Raw genomic sequence first — 5993 nt, forward strand, 5'->3', positions numbered from 1 at the left:
GGGGAGGAGAGAAACATTTTGCATCTTTCTTAGCTCTGAAAAAAAAGGAAAGGAACATTTAAGGTGAAAGGATTGGAAGCTCTTCTGTTCTTTCTCATTTTACAGTTAGAGAACCTTTCAAAATGCTACATTATAATAATTGCAAAACTATAGGACAGCTGAGGGAACAGATGGTCAGATGACATACTGTCCTCAGAACAATGACCATATTATTGAGTTAACACATGAGAAAAGTAGGCCAAGATTCTGGTTGATCTTCTCACCAGTTTTTGAGACAAAAGGAATGGATGGAAACCAAAGGACTGTTCCTAAACATTTAGGAACTTCCTCTAATTGTGAATCCCATAGTATGATAAAGAAGCCGAGAAAGATTATCAGAAATAACTTTATATCAAAAAAAGATTGCTGTATTTCTATTGATCCTGAATCCTATTTCATAAATTGTACTTCTCGTGCTTTTTGTTTGTATGCTTTTCAGTCTCATATCAGAAATGTTTATGATGATACCAATTCCACCCAAAATGTATATTTGGTCAAATAAGAAAGGATTCCAGGCCTATCTGTCTCTTGAAATGTTTAAAGGAATGAAAACTTTTGTAAAGCTCATGCATTGGGAATGACATTCAGTGAAGGGGATATTGTACTGGGTTCAAAAATAACAATTCAGAATGGATCAAATCCATATAGTGGGTGGATGTCAATCACTGCTACCCAATCTTTTTGAATCAAAATACACCAATAGAGCAGAAGAGTTACTGTGCCATTTTCAAATTGACTAGATACTGTTATTGTTTGGATCTAAATAAAAACCCTCTTGGACTTTTTAAGAATAAGGAAAATCAAATCCCAATCCCCTTTTTCTACTGTCATGAAAGAGGGAGGATTGGACTTGCCTACAGCCATGTTTGAGGAAGTTACATCCATAGTAACTAAACTGAAGTTCTCAGAGATGTTCAGAAATGTGTACTTTGCGTATTATATGGAAATATCAATCCACATAAAAGGGAGATTTCAATATTAGAAGGAAATAATCATGCTTATTTAATGAATCACATTACTATTAAATCTTTTTAAACTATTAGACTGCTTGTGCATATGCATACATCCCAAGTTTGAGCAAAAGAGAAGAGTATGTCAGAGTCCTTATATAGATTAATAGTTTGACATTTCAAAAGGGAAAACATCAAAAGCCCTTATGGATTATAATTTAGGTACACTATGTTTTCCAGACCCAAATGACTGAGGAAACATTGTTTGAAGTAAGGTATTTCCTTCTGATCCTTTATGAAAAGATAGTAGATCAGCTGCTGTGATTTTCAAAAACCAGGTACTACTAATCCTAAAATCCTTTGGACCAGCACAAGTACATATATTTTTACTCAAAATGGCTTCTTTGAAGGGAATGGAGATATGAATGGGTTATAAAAATTGTTGATAGGGTTCGAATGAAGGTGAAGAAACAACCTTCAGGTTTAAAGGGGACTATAAAGATGGGGAGCTCTCTGACCCAAACTGTATTTTCCTTACACTGTTATATCAATAGGATGGATCTAAGCAATAATATCTCCTGACACATCTAGAGCAGCTTAAACAAATTAGATGGTAAGAACTAAGGAAAGGATTGAGAATTACAAGACACAATAATTGATTAATACCCAGAGGAATCACAAAAGTAATGGAAATCAATGAGAAAAATCCCCTGAAGGAATGATAGGGAACTCAGTGTCCTCCAAATATTTTCAACTATAATTCCTATGGCAACTTGATATTGGTCATAGTGAAAGAATCTTTCTATTCCATGGGTGGGACCTGGAGCTCAGGGGCAATGATTAAGCATCATATATGGAAAACTGTGGCTAAAGACACCTATGCATGCACTGCACATTTATCTGGATTCAGGAATATAGGATAGAGCTCTCCTAAATTTAGTATTTAGCATTTTAAAATAGCATTTTAAGCTTGTATATTGCTTTTTAGAACTCTCTGGGCAGTTTTTACAATTTTGAAGGATTATTTCCATATTGCTCCCAACAGTATGAGTCCTCATTTTACTGACATCAGAAGGATGGAAGGCTGAGTCAACCTTGACTCCCATCTGTATCGAACTCCAGGCTGTGGGGAGAGTTCACCTGCAGTTCTTGTAGAAAAACCCCATCCACACCTGCAGATTCATTATTCAGGTTCTATGGGATACAAATGTGTTACGTTGCATATTCACACTAAATGGAAGCTCATATATCAAGCATGTCTCAAAGACTGGGAATGGAGATGAGCAAAGATTAGGGAACTCTTAAATAGAAAAGTAAGTGGTAAGGTCACATTCAAACAAACTTGTTGCAAATTTTAAAAAACAACAACAGGAGAGTAAGATAACTGTAGGGCTTTTTTCTAGATCACATTGTTTCTCCATGATTTCATCTGAGATTTTATTCTGGATTACTGTGGGTTGCATTCACAATTCCCCAAATGTTAGGTGTCACTTTGGTAGGCGGGTAACTTCATTTGTTAGTTTCTATGCAGAAATTGTCTTGTTTTCCAAGGTTGGATTATTTGGGGGGCAGGACTCAACCTCTCTTTGCTTAGGTAAATATCTCTAACTTTAAGGGTGGTCTTATTATCCTGTGCCATTATGACAACACCTATCAGAGTATGTTTTCATGGGCATTAGATTCATTTATTTACAGGATATTTTTACAAAAATCATTGGCATTCTTCTTCTTCTTCTTCACAACCAGAAACAATAGAAGGGTGTTAGAACTCCACTGAAGCTAATGAGGTGAAATCTCTTTTAATCAAAGAGCTCAGGCTTAAATGGATTGCTGCAAGTTCCACTGAAATCCATTCACCTGCAATTTAATATATGTGGGTGGGTGGGGGGTGGGAGAGATCTGTTTTATTTTCTTAGCAGCAGCTTGTGGATGAAAGGAGGGAAATCCTGGGATTTATGAAATATAGGAGGGGAAATGCAAAGAAAGAAGATGTTGAACATGGCACATGCTAAAGCTACAGGAAGAACATCTTTTAAGAAGGATAAACAGAACTCAACACACCAAGCTCCCTTTTTTGCCAAAAGAGGGAAAAAAACAACACAAAAAAACAGGGCATTTAAGGGCTGGAATAACATATCTATTTACCTCTGGCACCTTCGCAAAAAGTGTTGCCTATTTCCTGGCTGAAATCCAGCTTGTATTAATCATGTTCTGCATACATAAATGTTACCATGGTGCTTAAATGGGGCATCAGGTGTGCATCATAATCTATGCAGGATTACGCAGAAGTAATCCCTACTACATTCAGAGCAGTTTTGTGCCCAAGATAGTATGGAATGCCATGATTCAAATGTTTTTGTATTTTTCTTACTTTCATTTAAGTTTATCGTGTTTTACTTCTATTAATGTTTTGCAATAAATTGACTTGATCTGACTCTGTAAAGTTATAGTGATCTGAATACAGTTCTCTTTTTTTTTTCCAAGTACAGAAATACATAATGTTAAAACAAAATATGTTAGGAAACATGTATTTTACTCAAACAGTAATTCAAAATAAAATACACAATTTTGTGCAAGATTTTATAAAATGATAAAGTTAGGAATACGGAAAGAACAGTTTTACACATGTAAAACTGACACAGATCCAAAATAGACTGAATTGATGATATCTGTCTCAAGGTCAACAGATTTCTGGCACAACGATACCCAGAAACTCCTGAGAGTTTGCTTTTCTCACTACAGAAAAGATATCCAGATTTTTCTTCCTGTACTACCACATAAAATAAGGGACGAGAGAGCAATAGTCAACCGTGCATCATCTTTTGCCATTGTTTTGTAATACGGGAAGTAGCTCTGTAGCTAAAGTAAGCTCTGGACAATTTATAGGCTCCCTTTCCAGTTTCTTCTATATCCAATACAGAGAAAGAAATGTGTCGGAAATCAACTGAAGTCCACAGATAAAGTTATGGGCAGATAGCAAGCAATTACATAGACAGACGGATAGAAAGGCAAGCAGATGGATTGAAAACCAAAATAGCAATGTAGACAAATGGACCATCGAGTCAAGGATGCCAAAAACTGGTTTCACACCAAGAGGAAGAAAGAGCAATGGAGGCGGTACTGTTGCATCCTGTACAATTTATGTACTGATTGATCATCTTTTATTGATGCTGTCTTCAGAATATGTCTAGGCAATACAAGCAAAGAGAGATTATTGGACTTTCATTGATGCCTATTGTTTTTAAAGGATGCAGATTAAATTATTTATATGTTTTTGTTTTCTGGGGTTCTTTTTATCGAGTGAATACATTCTAAAAAGAATACGTGCATATCTATTTTCAAAATTTCTAACACCCTTAATAGTTGTCTTTATGCATTGAAAGGTGCACAAGCTTCCGGAACCAATTCAACAATACTGTTTTTAAAAACAAGTAGGTGACATACCTAAACATCATCCTGCTATTTTTTTCCCCCTTGTGTAAACTGGTGCTTTCTTTTGAATTTGACTCCAGGGGCTGCAGACTCAGATCTGTCATATTTTATACATTTTTCAGGTCTTGAAAAACATTGGAATGTACCGGTAGTTGACATATATTTAAGAAGAATATTACAATTTTCAAAATGCAAAAAGAATTGAAACTATCACATATTATGTGAAAAGTAACTCCAAGTAAAGTTACTGGCTGGTATCACCATATGCTTGAAGTCTAGAGTCTGAAGTAGCAACCTAAGAGCCAAGGTGGCACAGTGGTTAGAGTGCATTGCAAGCTACTTCAACTGACTGCTAGCTGCAGTTTGGCAGTTTAAATCTCACCAGGCTCAAGGTTGACTCAGCTTTCCATCCTTCCGAGATTGGTAAAATGAGGACCCAGATTGTTGGAGGCAATATACTGACTCTGTAAACCACCTAGAGAGGGCTTTAAAGCACTATGAAGCAGTATATAAGTCTAAGTGCTATTGCTATAACTAAAAGAATGAGTCTGATATATTCCTGTCTTCAGGACCTTCCCAAGACCTATGGCTCCTGGGATAAAAGACAACCTGGCACTTCTCTTATTCCATGTACTGAAGCTGTTGGAGAAGCAGTTATTTCAACCTTTGCAATGAAAAACCATCTTCCACTGTTCTTGGGTGCATCAATGTAGGGTACACATCTCTTCTTCAGCACCTCCCTGCCATCTAGCAGTTTGTGCCAAAGGGAGTCAAAAGAGACTATGGCAATAACTTTTTTACAAGTCCACCATATATGGTAATAAGTAGCATCTTCACAATCGCATCTCCAACATTTAGCAAGATCTAATATGTGTTTCTTGTAAACAGGTAATGTCATTTTTAACTATACACTAGAAAAATATATTTTAGAATGGAAAATGTGGATTGATTATATTTAAAATAAGTATCAGATAAAAAAAATATCGAATAGCATATGAGTAAATTTAGGAAATATTTTGTATTAGATATATTTTTGAAGGAGAGGGGAATTGAGAGTGTGACTAAGTGTGGTGTGACTAGAGATTATAATTTAGGAATTATTTTGGATTATGATTGTTAGTTTTGATACCCTGCATTTTGTTCTGGGAAGTCGGGGTGGGGGTGGGGGTAAGGGGAGGAACTGGGGGTTTGGTAGAGATGGAGTGATGGTTAATGTACAGGGATTATTGAAGAAATATAATTAATGTAGGGTCGGGTCTGCATAGTTACCATTTTAGAACGGTGAGGAGGGAGAAAAGAGAGAGTAGGAGGTAGGAAAGAGGAAAAGAGGAAGGAAGAGGGATAGTAGAGGGAGAAGGAAGGTGTAGGATGGAGGGAGGAGCGGATGTAGATAAGAGAAGGAGAGGAAGGTCTGGAAAGTAGAAGAAGGTAGAAGAGGGAAGAGTGTTAAAAAGGGGGGTGGTGACTGGGCAAGCCCGACTAATTGTATATAACTGTACATTGGATGAATTATTTGATATGATTGTAAAAATAAAACTTTTTATAAAAAAAAAAAAAGAGACTATGGCAATG

The sequence above is a fragment of the Ahaetulla prasina genome, chromosome 1 (genome assembly GCF_028640845.1).
Source record: "Ahaetulla prasina isolate Xishuangbanna chromosome 1, ASM2864084v1, whole genome shotgun sequence".
In the NCBI taxonomy this organism is placed as follows: domain Eukaryota; kingdom Metazoa; phylum Chordata; class Lepidosauria; order Squamata; family Colubridae; genus Ahaetulla; species Ahaetulla prasina.